The sequence below is a fragment of the Macaca fascicularis genome, chromosome 6, assembly GCF_037993035.2.
Source record: "Macaca fascicularis isolate 582-1 chromosome 6, T2T-MFA8v1.1".
Lineage (NCBI taxonomy): Eukaryota > Metazoa > Chordata > Mammalia > Primates > Cercopithecidae > Macaca > Macaca fascicularis.
In genome coordinates this window covers 141,782,827-141,801,028 of record NC_088380.1, presented here as the reverse complement: position 1 = coordinate 141,801,028, position 18,202 = coordinate 141,782,827, and the positions used below count along the sequence as shown (strand labels likewise).

Genomic DNA, 18,202 nt, shown 5'->3' with positions numbered 1-18,202 from the left:
GCTTTACTGCAAAGAAGGGCTCAAGTCACAAGCGGGTCTGCTCGAGCCCAGCCCCACATTTTACGCCCCCAGATTGTTTTTTGCACGTTCATTCATAAATACTTTACATTACCCAGCCGTACTGATAACTTTCACTTCTGCTGCCTTATAAAACAGCTCTTACTATTGAAAAGGTCAGCTAAATGGACATAAACTTTGTATCTAGCTACACTTAAAAATAAAAGTGGAAAAACAAGATTTACAAAGCCAGGGTCTTCATTTACCTCCGTAAGCATAGTACCAGGATTCAAATTAAACTGAAACTTCACATCTGTGGCATGATTTAGTGAGATGAGAATTGTTAGCCTGGGAAGTAACAACACAGCATTTTAACTTCTAAAATTACCAGGGAGTAGAGAAACAATTGGGAAGTGACCATTCGTTCCATTTTTGTCAGCAAATAAATTCAACTAATATCCTTAGTTCAAAAAACCTGTATACACATTAATATTTGTATTACTTTAGGAGAACAAAATGTATTCTAGCAAGGAAAACAAGGAAAGCAGAAAAAAACAGAAATAGATTCTCACCTAACAACCTGATAGGGAAATGTCCTCGTGGCATTCAAATAAAAGGATGAAAAAAAAAAAGAAAGACCAGAATCAAAACTGACTCTTCCTGGTCATGCTCCAGCAGTTTAAGAAAGGTGTATAGTTTCATCCCCCACACCACCCCCAAAAATTATTACCAGTGACCAAAAAAAAAAAAAAAGGCAAGCAAATAAACCCTACTCTCCCAGGCCTAGATTGAGAGGTCTTTTCCCTATAGGTAAGCAGGAGAGCTTTGCTCCAAAACCAAGCAGAGCCAAGCCAAATGAACCCCGCGTCCACATCAGCGAGGCCTCTGGCCAGGTCTCCCTGGGCCGAGCCTATGTGGAGGACAGCGGGTGGGTCAGGTGCTTCTCGGAGGAGCTCTGATTCATCACTGTGTTCCAAACCCTTCCAAAGGGGAGCCGACCTGACGCCATCGTGCCAGACGATTTTGCAATGAAACTAAGTCTTTGATGTCACAGACAGAGAGAGGGATAAGCTGGGCTCTTGAATAGATAACCGGGATGACTCCTATCTTCTGAAGTCTAGTGAAGAGCATTTCATAAACTCCAGATTTAGAAGCAGATAATTAACAGATACCATTGAGGCTTGTATCCGTGGCTACGGCTGTGACTGCTGCCCCATAGCCCAGAGGGACACCCTACCCATGTGCCACAAGGCAGGCAGGGGCCCAATCCTTACCTGCCCTGAAAGCTTAGGCTAAATGGGCAGATTTGGTTTTGAGAACAGGTGCTGCTGGAGAATAGATTTATTTACATGTAGCCTTCATTCAATATTTCAAATTAGACTTCTAATACTTTTATCCTAGCATGGTCCATCATACTATGATAGTTATATCGTCGGGTTATATTAAGTGTAGCAACTTCAAATTTGTTAATTGTGATTTGAAGTCCAGTGAAAGAAATCACTTTTATCTCACTTTTTTTAATAAAAGTATAATTTATATAAAGTGCTCAGGTCTTAAGTGTTCTGTTCAAACAGTTTTGATGAATACACGTAAAGACACAGGACATTTCTCACACTTCCCAGACAATCTCCCACCCCCAGAATCAACCACTGGTTTTAGTTCTATCATCGTAGGTTAGTTTTTCCTATTTTGGATTTTCTTATAAATGGATCCCATAGTATGCACATTTTCATAGGCAGCTTACGTCACTCATCATATGTCTGAGATTCATCCATGATGGTATTAGTCGTTCATTCTATTATACTGCATGGTATCCCATTGCTGACTAAACCACAGTGTGTTTATCCATTCCTCACTCATGGACAACTGGGCTGTTTGCCAGTTTTTGATTTTTATGAATGAAACTGCTGTGAACATTCTTATACAAGGACCTTTGTGGAAATATATTTTCATTTCTCTCATATAAATACCTAGGAATAGAAATGCTGGCTATAGGTAAGTGTATTTTTAACTTTTAAAGGAAGTATTAGTTTTTCAAATTGGTTATACCATTTGACACTCCCACCAACAATGCATAAGAGTTCCAGTTCCTCCACATCCTCTCCCACTTCTAGTGTCATCAGTTTTTTTCACTTTAACCAACTTCTAGTTGATACCTAGTGGTAACTAACTATAATTTTAATTTGCATTTCCCCGATATCTAGTGGTTGGTATTTAAAACTTTTTCATGTGTGTATTGGCCATTTGTATATCTTCTTTAATGATATTTCTATTCAAGTTGTTTTGCCATTTTTAATTACATCGTTTGTCTTTTTATCATTGATTTGCAGGAATTCTCCATGTATTCTAAATGGAAGTCTTTTGTCAGACGTGTGTTGAGAAATCTGTGGCTTGCCTATTCATTTGTTTTAACAGTGTCTTTGATAAGCAGAAAGATTTAATTTTGTTGAAACCCAATTTATCAAGTTTTGCTTTTATGGCCTGTACTTTCCATGATTTCTTTAAGAAGTCTTTGCTACCTCAAGGTTACAAAAATACTCTGTTTTTTTTTCTAGTAATTTTATCACTTTAGTGTTTACATTTAGATCAATGACCCATATTGAACTGATTTTTCTATATTATTAGAGGCAAGAACAAAGATTTTTTTCAAATTAATATCTAGTTGTTTCTGTACCATTTGTTGAAAAGATTTTCCTTCACTACTGAATTTCCTTGGCACCCTTGTCAAAAATCACTTTCCCATATATCTTGAGTCTATGCATGGACTCTATTTTGTTCCATTTATCTATTAACCCATCCTTTCATCCATACCACATTGTGTTGATTTGTGTAGTTATGTTGTCAGTCTTGTAGTCAAGTAGGGTAAATAGTCCAAATTTGTTCTACTTTTTCAATATTGTTTTGGCTATTCTAGGTCCTTTGCCTTTTCATATAAATTTTAAAATTACTTTGTCCAAGATAAAAGCTTGCTGGGATTTTATTTAGGATTGCTCAGTTTGGGAGAATTGACATCTTAATGTTGAGTCTTCTAATTCATAAACATGATATATCTCTTAATTTATTTAGGTCTTTAATTTCTCTCATCAATGTTATATAGTTTCCAGTCTTTTATATCTTTCATTAAATGTATCTTTAAGTAGCTGAATTTTTATGCTACAATTACTACTTTAACATTTTCGTTGTTAATTTTTCATTGCTAACATATGGAATTATAATTTAATTATATCCTGCAACACTGCAAAAATAAATTATTAGTTCTACTTATTTTTTAATCCCTTAGGAAACCCAAAGCAATCTACAGATTCAATGCAATCTCTATCAAAATACCAATGGCATTCTTTACAGAAATAGAAAAAAACAATTCTAAAATGTATATGGAATCACAAAACTATCCTGAGCAAAAAGAATAAAACTAGAGGAGTCATGTTACCTGACTTCAAATTATACCACAGAGCTACCATAACTAAAACAGCATGGTACTGGCATAAAAACAGATAAATAAACCAATGGAACAGAACAGAGAACCCAGAAGCAAATCCACACACCTACAGAGAACTCATTTTTGACAAAGGTGTCAAGAACTTAAACAAAGACGACAGTCTTTTCAATAAACGGTGCTGGGAAAATTGATATCCATATGCAGAAGAATGAAACAAGACCCCTATCTTTTGCCATATACAAAAATAAAATCAAAATAGATTAAAGACTTAAATTTAAAACCTCAAACTATGGAACTACTACAAGAAAACACTGGGGAAACTCCTCAGGACATTGGTCAGGGCAAAAATTTCTTGAATAATACACCACAAGCACAGGCAACCAAAATAAAAATGGACAAACTTTATAGTTAAGAAAACTTCTGCACAGCAAAGGAAACAATCAACAAAGTGAGAAGACAACTCACAGATGGGAGAAAATACTTGCAAACTACTCTCTAACAAGAGATTAATAGCCAGAATATATAGGCAGTTCAAACAACTCTATAGGAAAAATTCTAATAATCTGCTTTTAAAATGCGCAAAAGATCTGAATAGACATTTCTCAAAAGAAGACATATACATGGCAAACAGTCATATGAAAAAGTGTTCAACATCATTGATTATCAGAGAAATGCAAATTGACACTACAATGAGATAGCATCTAACCCCAGTTAAAATGGCTTATATCCAAAAGACAGGCAGTAACAAATGCTGGCAAGGATGTAGAGAAAAGGGAACTCTTATACACTGTTGGTGGGAATGTAAATTAGTACAACCACTATGGAGAACAGTTTGGAGGTTCCTCAAGGAAACTAAAAATGGAACTACCATATGATCCAGCAATCCCACTGCTGGGTGTATATACCCAAAAGAAAGTAATCAGTATATCAAATAGATATTTGCATTCCCATGTTTGTTGCAGCACTGTTCACTATAGCCAACATTTGGAAGCAACATAAGTGTCCATCAACAGATGAGTAGCTAAAGAAAATGTGGTACAGTAGTATTCAATCATAAAAAAAAGGAATGAGATTCTGTCATTTGCAACAACATGACATGAATGGAACTGGAAATCATTACACTAACTGAAATAAGCCAGGCACAGAAAGACACACATTGAATGTTTTCACTTATTTGTGGGATCTCAAAATAAAAACAATTGAATTCATGGAGATAGAGAGTACAGAGATGGTTAACAGAGGCTGAGAAGAGTAGTGGGAGGGTAGGGGGAAGTGAAGATGGTTAATGGGTACCAAAAATTGTTAGAATGAACAAGACTTAGTATTGGATAACACAAGAGGGTGACTATAATCAATAATAATTTAATTGTACATTTAAAAATAACTAAAAGAGTATAATTGGATTGTTTGTAACACAAAGGATAAATGCTCAATGGGATGGATACCCCATTTTATAGGATTATGCATTGTATGCCTGTACCAAAACATCTCATGTACCCCATAAATATATACACCTACTATATACCCACAAAAATTAAAATAATTTTTTTAAAGTTAAGAATTCCTTAGGAATTTCTCTGTACGAAATCATGTCACTTGTAAGACAATTCTATATCTTCCTTCCCAATCTATATATCCTTTATTTCTTTTTCTTATATTATTGCTTTGTCTAAGACTCCAAGTTAAATGCTGAAGATAAGTTGTAAGAGAGACCTCCTTGCCTTGTCTCCAATCTGTGGAGGAAGGCATTCAATCACCAATAAGTATGTCAGCCATAGATTTTTTTGTAGATGTTATTTGGCAGATTGAAAAAAGTTTCTTCATTCTTAGTTTGCTGAGAGTTCTTATCCAGAATGGATGTTGGGATTTATCAGTTTCTTTTTCTACATCAAAATGACCTTTTAATTTTTCTCCTTTAATAAGTTAATGTGGTAAATTATATTGCTTTTTTAAATGTTATACAACCTTACATTCCTGAGATAAACCCTACTTTATCTTTTTCTTTATATTATGGGAATTTGTTAATATTTTGTTAAGGATTTTTATCATCAAAGATTTGGTTATGATAATGAGAAAACTTTGGTTTATAACTTTCTTTTCTCTAATTTCCTTGTATGATTTTGGTATCAAGGTAATTCCAGCCTCATAGAATGTGTTGGAAAGTATTCACTAACACTCTATTTTCTGAAAGAGTTGGTGTCGAATTGATATTATTTCTTCCTTAAATATTTGAAACAATTTGCCAGAGAAACTAGCTGGGCCTAGATTTCTGTTTGTGGAAAGTTTTTTAAATTACAAACCCAATTTATTTAATGAATATAGGGTTTATATTTCCTATTTCTTCTTGGGTCCATTTTGTTATGTTTTTCAAGGAATTTGTCCCTTTCATCCAAATCGTTGAATTAATTGGCATAAAGTTATTTATAATATGACTACACTATCCTTTTAAGGTCTGTAGGCTGTTTAGTGATGTCTCTTCTTTTATTCTTGATATTGGTAATTTGTATCTTCTGACTTTTTATCTTCAGTAGTTTTCCTAGGTGTTTATCAATTTTATTAATCTTTTTAGCAAACCAATTTCAGTTTTTGCTGATTTTCTCGATTTTTTGTCTCCTGTTTTATTGCTTTCTATTCTGATTATGGTTAACTCATCTCTTTTAGCTTTTTAAGGTGGAAGCAAAGTTCATTGATTTTATACCTTTCTTATTTTCTAATACGAGCATTTAAAGCTGTACATTTCCCTTTAAATTTTGTGTATGCCAAAGATTTTTATTTTCATTATTATCAAATTTTGATTTTCATTATCAAAATATTTTCTTTATCATTAAATTTAAAATATTTTCTAAATTCCCTCATTTCTTCTGTGACTCATGGTTTATTTAATCATGTGTTGTTTAATTTCCAAACATTCAAATAATTTTTCTAGGTATCTTGTTGTTATTGATTTCCACTTTACATTTGATTGTGTTCAGAGAATATACTTAGAAATTCAATCTAAGAAGTTTATTGAGACTTGTTTTATGATCCAGTTCATGATCTCTTTTGAGAAATGCTTCACATGCATTAGAGAAATATGTGTGTTTTGCTTCTGTTGGGTGGAGTAATCTAAAAATGTCAATTAGATCAGGTTATCAGCAGTGTTGTTCAAATCTTCCATACACTCAACTAATTTTTCAGTGTATTAATTACTGAGAGAGGGTATATTAAATTCTTCAGCTATTATTGTATATGTATAGTGTCCTTTAATTTTATCCATTTTTGCTTCATGTATGTTGGAACTTTGATATTAGGTACAAAAACTTTGGGGATTTTTATGTGGTCTTGATTAATTAAGCCCTTAATACCATGATAATATGTTTCTGATATCTTTTTGTCAACTTGAAGTCTACTTCACCTGATATTAGTTTCACCTGTTTTCTTATGCACAGTATTTGCAGGTTATCTTTTTCAAATACTTTACTTTCTTTTTTTTTTTTTTTTTTTTTTTTTTTTGAGACGGAGTCTCACTCTGTCGCCCAGGCTGGAGTGCAGTGGCCGGATCTCAGCTCACTGCAAGCTCCGCCTCCCGGGTTCACGCCATTCTCCTGCCTCAGCCTCCCGAGTAGCTGGGACTACAGGCGACCGCCACCTCGCCCGGCTAGTTTTTTGTACTTTTTAGTAGAGACGGGGTTTCACCGTGTTAGCCAGGATGGTCTCGATCTCCCGACCTCGTGATCCGCCCGTCTCGGCCTCCCAAAGTGCTGGGATTACAGGCTTGAGCCACCGCACCCGGCCTCAAATACTTTACTTTCAACCTGTTTGTGTCTTTATATTTAAAGTGTATTTCTATAGTTGAGTCTTGCATTTTTATCCAGTCTGACAATTTCTGCCTTTTAATTGGGAAGATCAATCTCTTTATATTTAATGCAATTATCTATTTTGATTTTAAACCAAATTTTGGTTTGGTTTTTATCTTTTACGCTCTTTGTTTTTATGTTCCTATTATTTTTAGGATGAAATATATTCTTAGTATTTCATTTTAGCTCCTCTACTGACATTTTAGTCATGCCTCTTTGAATTATTTTTAGTGATTTTTCTACTGACTGCAATCTTTATCTTTAATTCATTACAGTTTGCTTTCAAAAAAATATTCTATTACTTCATGAGCACTTTACAGTTCCCCCATCCCTTTATGTTATCACTTTCATTCTAAAATACTATTAATCTCCATGTTCCTTTGTTATTTTTACTTTAAATGGCCAATTATCTTTAAAAAGTTTTAAAACTACTTTTTATATATAGACCTATTCACTCTTTCTGATGTTTTCCATTCATGCAAGTTCTTCCTGTAGGACCAGGTTTCCATCTGAAATCATTTTCTTTCAGCCTACAGAACTCTTTTTAGCATCTCCTAGAGATGGCTTCTTTCTGGTTTTGTCAGCTTGAAAATGTCTTCAATTCACTTTTATTTTTGAATGATATTTTTATTGGATATAGAATTATAGGTTGACAAGATCTTTTGTTTTTTCCTGTAGCAAGCCAAAACTGACATACTTTATCCTTTGTTTTCAGCAATTTGACTGATTCCGCTTGGGATTCTCTAAGCTTCTTGGTAAGGCTTATATTTACCCTTTAGTTTTGGAAAATGTTTTATTCTTTTATCTTTGAATATTTTTTCTGTCATGTTCTCTCTCACCTTCTTCTTCTAGGACTCTAATTATATATAAGACATTTGATATTATACCATAGAACTCAGATACTATTTTTTTTCATTCTTTTTTCTTTTTGTTTCAGATTGGATCATTTCTATTGATGTATCTTTAAGTTTTTTTCTCCTGTGTCCAATTTTCTAATAATTTCATTGACAGAATTTTTCATGTCTAACATCATTTTTTTCATTTTTTAGCATTTCTATTTAGATCTTTTTTTATCTAGTTTTCATACCTCTGCTGAAAATCCCCATGGTGCCTACCTTTTCCACACTGGATCCTGCAGCATATTTATCTTAGCTACTTTACAGTCCCTGTCTGATAATTGCAACATTTGGGCCAGCTTTGGTCTGGTTCTATTGACTATGTTGTGTCTTGACAAGCGATCATATCATTGTTCATTTGTTTGCTTGGGGGTGTGTATGTGTTTGGTAAGTTTATATTGAATGCAACACATTGTATGTAAAAAATAGTAGCAATGAGGCAAATACATCAAAAGATGGAGAATTGTCTTCCTCTATCAGTCTGTTAATGCGGGAAGCTTACTATCTAATCTGTATTTGAGCTGGGTTTGCACTTTGCTATTGTTTTAGTTACATTCAATGCACTACAATCTTCAGATTCTCTTACTGGTGGACTATTGCTGTCTCCCACTTAGCATGAAGCCTAGTGTAATAGAGTTTCTCTCAATTCTCCTGTACCACCTTAGACTTCAGCAGGCTCTGCACTGTAGAAGAGGTCTCTCAACATTCCTGCCCCTCTCCTACTGTTATACTACTGTCTGATGCCTAACAAAAGGCCCACCATTCAGAAGGATTTATTTAGGCAGCCCTACATACCTGGGCCTTAGAGAGGATCACTCTTAGCTCTCCTCCCTCTTCCTCACATGACATCATCTCACACTCAGTGCAGAACCTTGAGCTTGGGTCGGTTTCTGGCCTTCACCCAGTGGTAGAGAACAGCTGCCTTATACTCAGTGCAAGATCCTGAGTAAGACCTGGTTTTCTGCCCCTTTCTCAGCAGCAGATAACCACTGACTCTTGCCCATGCATGGTCCATGAGGGTTTCTCTTGGTTTCCCTGCCCTAGCCTTAGTGTTGGGCAGGCCTTGTGTATACCTCTACCTCAGGTATGCACCTCCCAGAACTTCCAGTGGCAGATAACCTCTGCCTCTTACTCACAAAAGGTCAGGAGCATGGGAGGGATTTTATTAGTTCTCTTGCTACAGACAGGGAGGACCTGCACCACAAAGAGTTGTCTATCCTTTTACTCTGCCCCCAAATTTTTTGTGTAAGCTCTCAGTGGAAGCCAAAGGACAAGAGTGAGACACCCCTTGTGTCTGCAGCTTACAATAATTCTAAACCGTTATGCTAGCCCATACTTGGCTCTTAAAACATGATTACAATTTCAGTTGTTTTCTTATTACTATCTCTGATGGTTACCTCCTCCTCCTGCTGCTCTGCCCAGGGTAATTTCTTTGGAGGGGCTGCCATTCTTTTGATTTTAGTTCACTAGGTTACCTTGTGTCCTCAGGGCAGACTTTAAAATATGTGATTTTATAAACTGTCTGGTTTGTTTTACTGTTAGGGTGGAAGCAATATTCTCTTGCATTTTGATATTCTATGTGGAAGCTCTCACTAAATATGAATATTAATAATCATCTCTCTCTTTTGGTATAAATTTATATGCTTCAAAACACACTTTTACTTTTTGTGCATTTATTCTTTTCTAATGAAATTGAAATGAAATCTCATCCTTCCCTCTTTGTCCCATAGCTCCTTGCACGAGGAGCTTAGTCACAGTTAAGTAAGGTAAAAAGCTTGTGAACAATCAGTCAAGGATTAGAATAACATTCAAATAATTATAATTACAAAGCAACAACAAAATTTGGTAGGGCACACAGCAGATAAAGCAGGTGTTTTATTTATGCATTATTTCATTTCTCAAAATTCATTGAGCTAGATGCTGCTTTCTAGGTGAGGAAATTTATGCTCAGAAAAATTAAACGACTTGCCCAAGACCACACAGCTAGTAATTGGAGACACTGGGACTTGAACCCATGCAGTCTACATTAAAGTTCACACTTTTAATCTCCATGTCATGAAGACATGAGTAAGGGGTTAAATGTTTACTTAAGCCAGATTTTCTTTCATTGATGATTTGACATCTGAGTTCTAACTAATTCATATAGCTCTCCATGCATTCAGGGCCAAAGCAACACTCACATATTTTTTTTTTTTTTCCTCACACATCTTGCACAAGGAATTGCTGCTTCCAGACTTAATCTCACCAGAATGCCTTTACATCATTCTGCTGCCTTCAGGAGGTCCCTCTCCCCAGGCTACCTGCTCAACATAACAGGCGGAGGGCAAAGTTTGGATGGAGGTTGCAGAGTATGGCAGCAAAGCAATGCCCTAAAGCATACAGACGACTCCTCAGGCAAATGCAGACAGATGTGACTGTCCAGAGCAAACCTCTGAGGGGCTGGAGCCTTGACAGGTGGCCCGACTCCAGGAGAAAGTGGGGAGCCTTGGTGCACTGTGGGTCATCAGCTAATGAATCTAAAGGACGAAGTCATGATTTTAAGGGGACAGAAGGGAAAATTCATCTAACTCCATTTACAATTCAGCAGCATAATTTTCCAGACACATTGTCTAGAAACAGGGCGAGCTCTTTTTGAAGCAGCCTCTTGACTGTTCAAAGAAAGATTTCCCCAAGTCATTTTTAAAACTAGAGACATTGTCATTAGGGGAGAAGAGATCAAAAGCACCTTAATCTCCTCTATCAGCGGGCCAGCTACTTACCAAGTCTGAGAATGTTCCCCATGTGCTGCCTCCTGAGTCTGCCCCATAGTCCTGGGATTGGTACCTTGGATCGTAAAGAACAGAAATATGGTTTTACTTATGCAGGTCTCTATCTCTGGGAGATGCGTGGAATGATAACACAATGGCCCAGTCAACGCCCACCCCAATGGCTGCACAAGGGTATTTCCAAATTCCTAATTGGGATAGCTGCTGTTGCTTTCTTTAAAGAGGGATCAAAACATTGAAATCCATCCAAGACCACTGCTATGTAACCTGAGAGTGGGGCAGCATTCATTAATGGGACACACACAAGGCACTTGCCCTCATGTTCTTAAACAAGATTTCTTCAACAATCCTCAGGGAAAAGTGGGCCCTATGTCTCCAAGTGCCCCAAGAAGTCTCCTCTTGTATAAGAGGCTTACAATGCAGGCATACCTATAAAGGCTGTCTCTTATACCACCAGGCTGCTGCAAATTAAGGTTGCATTAATAGAAGAATGCTTTCAAGAATACAGGAGGTAAGGCCTTTCTTGCTTCTATGGGTAACTCATACAAGGGTATATGGCATTCGATGCCCCTGCACTTTAAAGTGAACTTTGCCCAATTAGAAGAAGGATCAGCACATGTGAGATTAGAGTGCAGCATAAAGAAGGTGTAAGTGTGAGTTAGAGTGTTAAGCAACAGCAGCAGAAATAAAAACACCAATAGGCTAAATTTGTCCAGATCTTACAACCATTCCATATGTCTTGATCCCAGACCTCCTGTCACCCTAAGCACCCAGTGCTGCTGTTGACTAATACCCTAACTCACACTCACACTTTCTTTACTCTGCACTGTCATCTCACCTGTGTGGATCCTTCTTCAACTCAACTGTGAGCTCCTTGAGGGCAAGGATGGTGGGTGATTAGTACACAGTGCCTGGCATGCTCAAGACGTATTTGCTGAATGAACAAATGAGCAGACAGACAGACAAACCAAAGGACTGCCTTGGGAGAATGAGACCTCAGATACTCATATCCATGGGATGAAGGGATGACCCTGGCCTGATCATGGAAGGGGTAATAAAATTCTGGCCTGCCTCCCAGAGAGATGCCAGAAGCAGAAGGATTAGGCTCTTCCCGAGTCTATAAGCAAGCTACATGCCCACTATATAAGCAAAGTCATATATGCCAAATCTGATGAAGCCAAATATAGGAGTCAAGTGCGGTCAGGAAGCTGTGGAACCTCAGGCAAACCCAGGCCAGGCTGTGCCTCTGCTTCCTCTTGCTGTAAATGACTAAGATCACAGCTAGCTCATCAGGGTTGCTGGATGTATTAGTCCGTTCTCACATTGCTATAAAGACACTCCCCAAGACTGAGTAATTTATTAAAAAAAGAAGAAGAAGAAGAAGAAGTTTAATTAACTCACAGTTCTGCATGGCTGGGGAGGCCTCCAGAAACTTACAATCATGGTGGAAGGGGAAGCAGGCATGTCTTACATGGCAGCAGGGGAGAGAAAGCATGTGAGAGTGCAGGGAAAACTACCATTTATAAAATCATCCGATCTCATGAGAATTCACTCACTATCATGAGAATGGTATGGGGGAAACTGCCCCCATAATCCAATCACTTCCCCTCCACCCTGGGACATGTGGGGATTACAGGTTCCTCCCTTAACACATGGGCATTACAATTCAAGATGAGATTTGGGTGGGGACACAGAATCAAACCATATTACTGGAAGAAGCAAATAAAATGCTATCAGTAAAGGGCACATTAAAAACTGTAAAGGGCCCTAAATGGGCAAGGACAGAAGACAGAGACAACAGAGATAAATGGCATTCTAGAAAGAGAGAACAGTCTGGCCTAGGATATGAGTGGGAGGTTGCAGGGAAGAGTTCTGGGACTGGCTGGGCCCAAGAGCACCCAAGCCCTTCACTTGAGGGATGGCCACCAGTTCATGGATGACATGAACCCAATCAGGAGGCTGGTGCCAAAGGGAGGCTGACAGCGAAGCAGGAGAGAAGGGAGCATCTCTGCACAGGGCCTGGCGGCACGTGTGTCATGATCTGCATACCCAGTACAGTAGGGTGAAGCTACTGTTGCTGTACTGTTACCAACACAACACTGATAACACAACCAACCCCTCATAATTGTAGTCACCTCTTGCTTTGGCCACCAGGAGACTCACAGTCTAATTTGCAGCCTACCCCCAACAAAAGCACTGGATCCATGATGGCCTTTCTTCCTGCCTCCCCCACCCTACCCCTGCACCTTTCTTGTTAGACCGTAAGCTCCAGGAGGGCAGGAACCATGACTGTTTTTCTGTTCACTGCTGTACCTACAGAGCCAAGCACATGGTAAATCCTCAATATCCTTGCTGAGTGACCAACAACACTCCTATTTTCTTACGCTTCCTTTCCATTTGCCCCAGGTTCTTCTTATTTAATGTTTGTCCTGCTGCAGCATCTGTGTTTCTGAAAGCGACCACAGATCCTCTCTTGTACAAGGTGGGATATAAATAAATACATAAGGAAAAGAAGACATAACAAATAAAGAATCCATGGATGCACAATTCCCCCAAGCAGCTTATATAACAGCATGGCTCTGCTGACCTGCCCCCACCCTTTCTAGAGGCAAGTGAGGCAGGTGCAGTTGCAGAAGACACTGTTTTTAAAGTTCAGTTTTGTTCTTAGGAGGCTTTCCTACCAGGCTGCTCCCAGAGATTGTGTTACCTCCAGGCCCAGCTGAAAGGTTGCCTAGCAACACTCAGCAGCCTCCGCGCCTCTAAATCCCTAATTTGTGTCTTACATGTACACAGTGCAGTGCTAGCATGACCCTGAGCAGCAGACACCTCTACAAATCCCTATCTAAAATAGGCCTGATCTGCCTGCATTAGCAGAGTCTGAGGCCCAGAACCTCCTCCTCTTCCTAGCCTGTGACTTCTAGCCTGGACACATGGGTGCCCATGCAGCATGAGCACAGAGGCAGGTGCTTTGAGTCTTGATGCTACTGTGGCTGGTTTGCCAGGAAGAAGCAAGGAAAAGGAGATGAGCTTCAGCTTAAAGCCCATATAGTTTAAGTCCATGAAGATCCCATCACCCTATGAAGAGCCGCCTCATTGGAGATTTTCTGCTCTCAGGCAAACACTTTATTTTTCATCCAGAAGGGTCAAAAACATGCCAACGTGTAAATAAATGAAGTGTTGTTTAAGATCATGTCTAAACAGTGTGCAAAAATAAATATCCTCACTCTAAAGCAAGATAGTATACAATATCCATCTGTGGAAGCAGGAATACAAGGAGTAATTTGGGGAAAAATTGCTTTATGAGACCCAAATTTCACCTGTGGCTTCCCAGAAACCATGATAAACAGCAAAGAACCCCAAACTCATAGACTTCCAAACAAGGCCCAGGGATGTGGACATGGGTTCTCATCCCTTCTTTCTGACTCTAAGAAACCTTGCCAGCAACCTCCTTGCTGCCAGTGACTGTAGATTTTACTGCAGCCTCTCCAGCTGCTTCTGCTGCTTAACTACCAGGCAACCATGAGCCACAGCACTGTCCACAGGAAAACACTGCTCTTTTCCATTTCACTCCAGGAGGAGGCCATGCTTTCTTGTACTGGGTCTAAAACCGGTCAGCTCCATCTGGCCTCTGTCTCTAAGCCAAAAGTTAAAACTGTAAGCATTATGTACATAAAAAAACAAAAGAACAATTTCAGTTCTTGTGTTAAATTACATTTTTGATAGTGAAATGAAAAACAGACAAGGAGAAGGGGTGAAATCAAGACACTTTGGAGCTGTGATGCTCAATACAGAAGCCACTAGTCCCGTAGTCCTATCTAAGTTAAAATTAAAATTAAAGTAAAAAATCTAGTCCCTCAGTTGCACTAGCCAGAGTGGGTATTTCAAAAGCTCAATAGACACACAGGAGTAGGAGCCACTGTGTTGCACAGCTCAGATCTAAAGAACATTTCTATCACCACGGAAGGTTCTGCTGGATAGCACTGCCCTGGATGAGCCCCCAAGTGGACCATGGGCACAGAGGTCCATCCCCAACATGGTGGAGCCTATCAACAAGCCCTGATCATCACTTCAGAACTGGGCCCTGAGTCTTCAGTCTCAGAAAAGCCTCTACAGCCAAGGCCCAAACGCTTCTGGGAATTTGCCCAAGACCCCCAGTGCAATGTCTCACCCAGACTTATCCTCTTATCTCAACAAAAGTTCCCTTGTGCCTCATCTCCCAAGGGCACACTGTCACACTGCTCCAGGGGTGTAGTGAAAATGGTATGCCCCCCTCCCCCACCCACCAGGATACGTCCACCCAGGACCCATGAGCATGAACTTATTTGGAAAAATAAGTCTTTGCAGATATAATTAAGTTAAAGATCTCAGGGTGAAAACCAGGTTGACTCATTCCTAAACCTGATGACAAGTGTCTTTATAAAAAGACGAGATGTCACAGAGGAGACCATATGAAGAGAGAGGCAGAAACCAGAGTTACGTAGCCACAAGCCACAGTGTGCCAAGGACTGCCAGCAGCCTCCAGAAGCCACGAGCGAAGCAGGACAGATCCCCCCTCACATCCTCCCGAAGGAGTCAACCCTGCCAACACCAAGGTTTTGAACTTCTGGCCTCCAGAACTCTGAGAGAATAAATTTCTGTTGTTTTAAGCCACCTGGTATGTGGCAACTTGTTGCAGCAGGCCAATAAACTAATATAAGGGGTTAATGGCAAATTATGACTGAATGGGTTTGCTCTCCCAGGAGAGATGCATTCAGCATGGATGCCTGGCCTGTGACTTCCAGCCTGGACCCATGAGTCCCCACTGAGCATGAGCGCTGAGGCGACAAGCAGATGGAGCCTCGGGCCCCAGGGCCACCATCTGATCTGCACAAGCCGGGAGGAAGTACCTGATGGCAGTGGCAGAGTGCAGGATGTGGGAGCAGTGAGGCCTTTGCAGGACCCATCAAAAGATGCTACAGAGATGGCTCTGGTGCCTCCCACCCAGTCTCTCCTGACCTTTCTCCCCTTGTGGTTCCCTCCTCCACACCATTCTGGGCTGCTGTGCTCTGCCCTTTCTTGCTCCTCCTCTCCTGCTGATCTAATTCCTACTCTTATCCCAAAGCTCATCTCAAAACCCACCTCCTCCAGGAAGCCTCCTCGGAGCACCCCATCCCAGCATGACAGCTGCATGCCATGGCAGAGGGAGCCCTGAGTTCCAGGCTTGGCCTAGCCATGCCCTCCCTATGAGACTCCCATCAACCTCTTCATCTCTTTCTAGGCCTCAGTATTCCTATCTGCAGCATGAGGGGTGAGGCTAGACCAGCTCTAGGATTTCTAGCTCTCACATAACACACTCACCAATTTGCATCAGTATTCACCTTTCTTTGCCTGGCATGCAAGAGATGTTAAATAACAGCAATAAACATTTTTTACTTATTTATTTTTTGAGACAAAGTCTGCTCTGTCACCCAGGCTAGAGTACAGTGGCATGATCTCAGCTCACTGCAACCTCTGCCTCCTGGGTACAAGCGATTCTCATGCCCAGCCTCTAGAGTAGCTGAGATTACAGGCATGCACCACCACACCCAGCTAATTTTTCTAGTTTTAATAGAGATGGGGTTTTGCCATGTTGGCCAGGCTGGTCTCGAATTCCTGACCTCAGGTGATCCTCCCACCTCAGCCTCCCAAAGTACTGGTATTACAGGTGTGAGCCACAACATCTGACCTAATAATATTAATTATGAAATAAACACTAGCAATTATGGAGCTGATCATAATTTTAAATGCTTTATGTGTGTTATCATAATAGCATTTTTTGGATGGATAGATGCATAGGAGGAAGGGAGAAGAGAGGAAAGTGGGAGGAGAGGCTGCACTGTAAACAGTCTCATACTCATGAAGGCAGAACCCTTGTTCCCCTGGCTGGTCCCAGCACTGAGCTTAACATGCCACAAGGGGCTCAACACATATGGGGGCGGGGGGACACCAAAGAACTTAGAGAGGAGACCAGATTTAGCAAGTATCTTATCTTTGAACAGGGTCTGCCCTTTCCCAGTGACCTATCCACCCCCACCTGCTCCTGTGAACTTCAGGAGCTTCTGAAAGGAATCAGAGTTTCAAAGCAAGGGACTGCCAACCATAACAGGATCCCTGCACAGATACTGACCAAGTTGGGTGCACCCCTGATTTTTTTCTCCAGCCCTCTTGCCTGAGCACTGTGACGCAGAGGCACATGAGGAACCAGCATGGAACCATCCACCCACAGGGTTAATCCCAATGTCAATACCTGCTAGATGTCAGGGATCCCCTGGGCTGCTGGTGAGCCATTTAAAATGACCCATCTCCTGCCACCTTGGCCTGCTCCTCTGGGCCACCACACTCCACCTGCCCCTGTTTACCGTGAGTAACCTGACCCCAGTGGACCCAACTCAGGTGTGTTAGTCCTGACACGGCCGGCCGAGAGGCCAGGACAGCTGCTGTCTGGCCTCGTTCTCAGTACCCTGTGGAGAAGGGGCGGCTGGCTCACATTACCCCATCATTCCGGCACTAGGACACAGGGCTGGCTTCTCTTGGGGTGGAGCTGCTGGTTCCAAGGGCACAAGGTAAACCTTGGGAGGTCCTAGCAGTTCCTAGTGCATCTGCTAAATGTAAGGCATTTGCTCTCCTTCTCCCCCATGCTCCCAGGGAAGACGGCAAGGCTGGTGTACTTCCCAGTGCCAGGAGAAAGGCGCCTCATACTATTAGCTCAAATAAGGAAAATCATGCCGGGAAGATTGAATTTTCTGCAGACTTGTTTAACCTGGTGATTTCTGAGCACTTGGCGCTGGCAGCCACGGGGGAGTGGGCTGCCAGCCGGCACTTTATCAGCTACTTCTCAGGAATATTCCTAGGCTTATTAAATCAGCATGAGTCACTCCCTTGCCTTCCTCACAAGCATGAATCACGAATCATCAAAACCCAAGCAAAATGCATTACTCAATAGTTTCTTCGGGGCCTAAAGGGGCTAGTGAGCTGGCGGCAGGGTGTTGTCAACCCGAGACCTCCCCCCACCAAGCAGTACTTTCCAGGGAATGTGAGGGGGCTGCCACAGGGCAGAAAGAAGAGCTCAGGGGAACCTTCAAAGACCTTGCATGGGCTTAGAAACACGTAGACCTGGGCTCAACCACACACTTGCGCAGTCCTGCTGTGTGCCAGGCACCTTGACAAACACACCAGAGGAGCCAGCAGAGAGCAGGACTAGCCATTCTCGGCCCCCATGTTGCTTACAGTCTAGAGGGAAGTGTTTGAAGT

General features: G+C 40.7%; 1 long non-coding RNA gene across 4 annotated transcripts in view; it reads right to left on the bottom strand.

Moving 5' to 3' along the window:
• Positions 1-18,202, bottom strand: part of PITX1-AS1 (PITX1 antisense RNA 1) — a 207,675-nt gene that overhangs the window by 116,925 nt on the left and 72,548 nt on the right. For all 4 annotated transcript variants that reach the window (XR_010587617.2, XR_010587616.2, XR_010587615.2 and 1 more), the window contains exon 2: positions 10,928-10,991. This is a non-coding gene — a long non-coding RNA (PITX1 antisense RNA 1). The remainder of the gene's footprint in view (positions 1-10,927; positions 10,992-18,202) is intronic.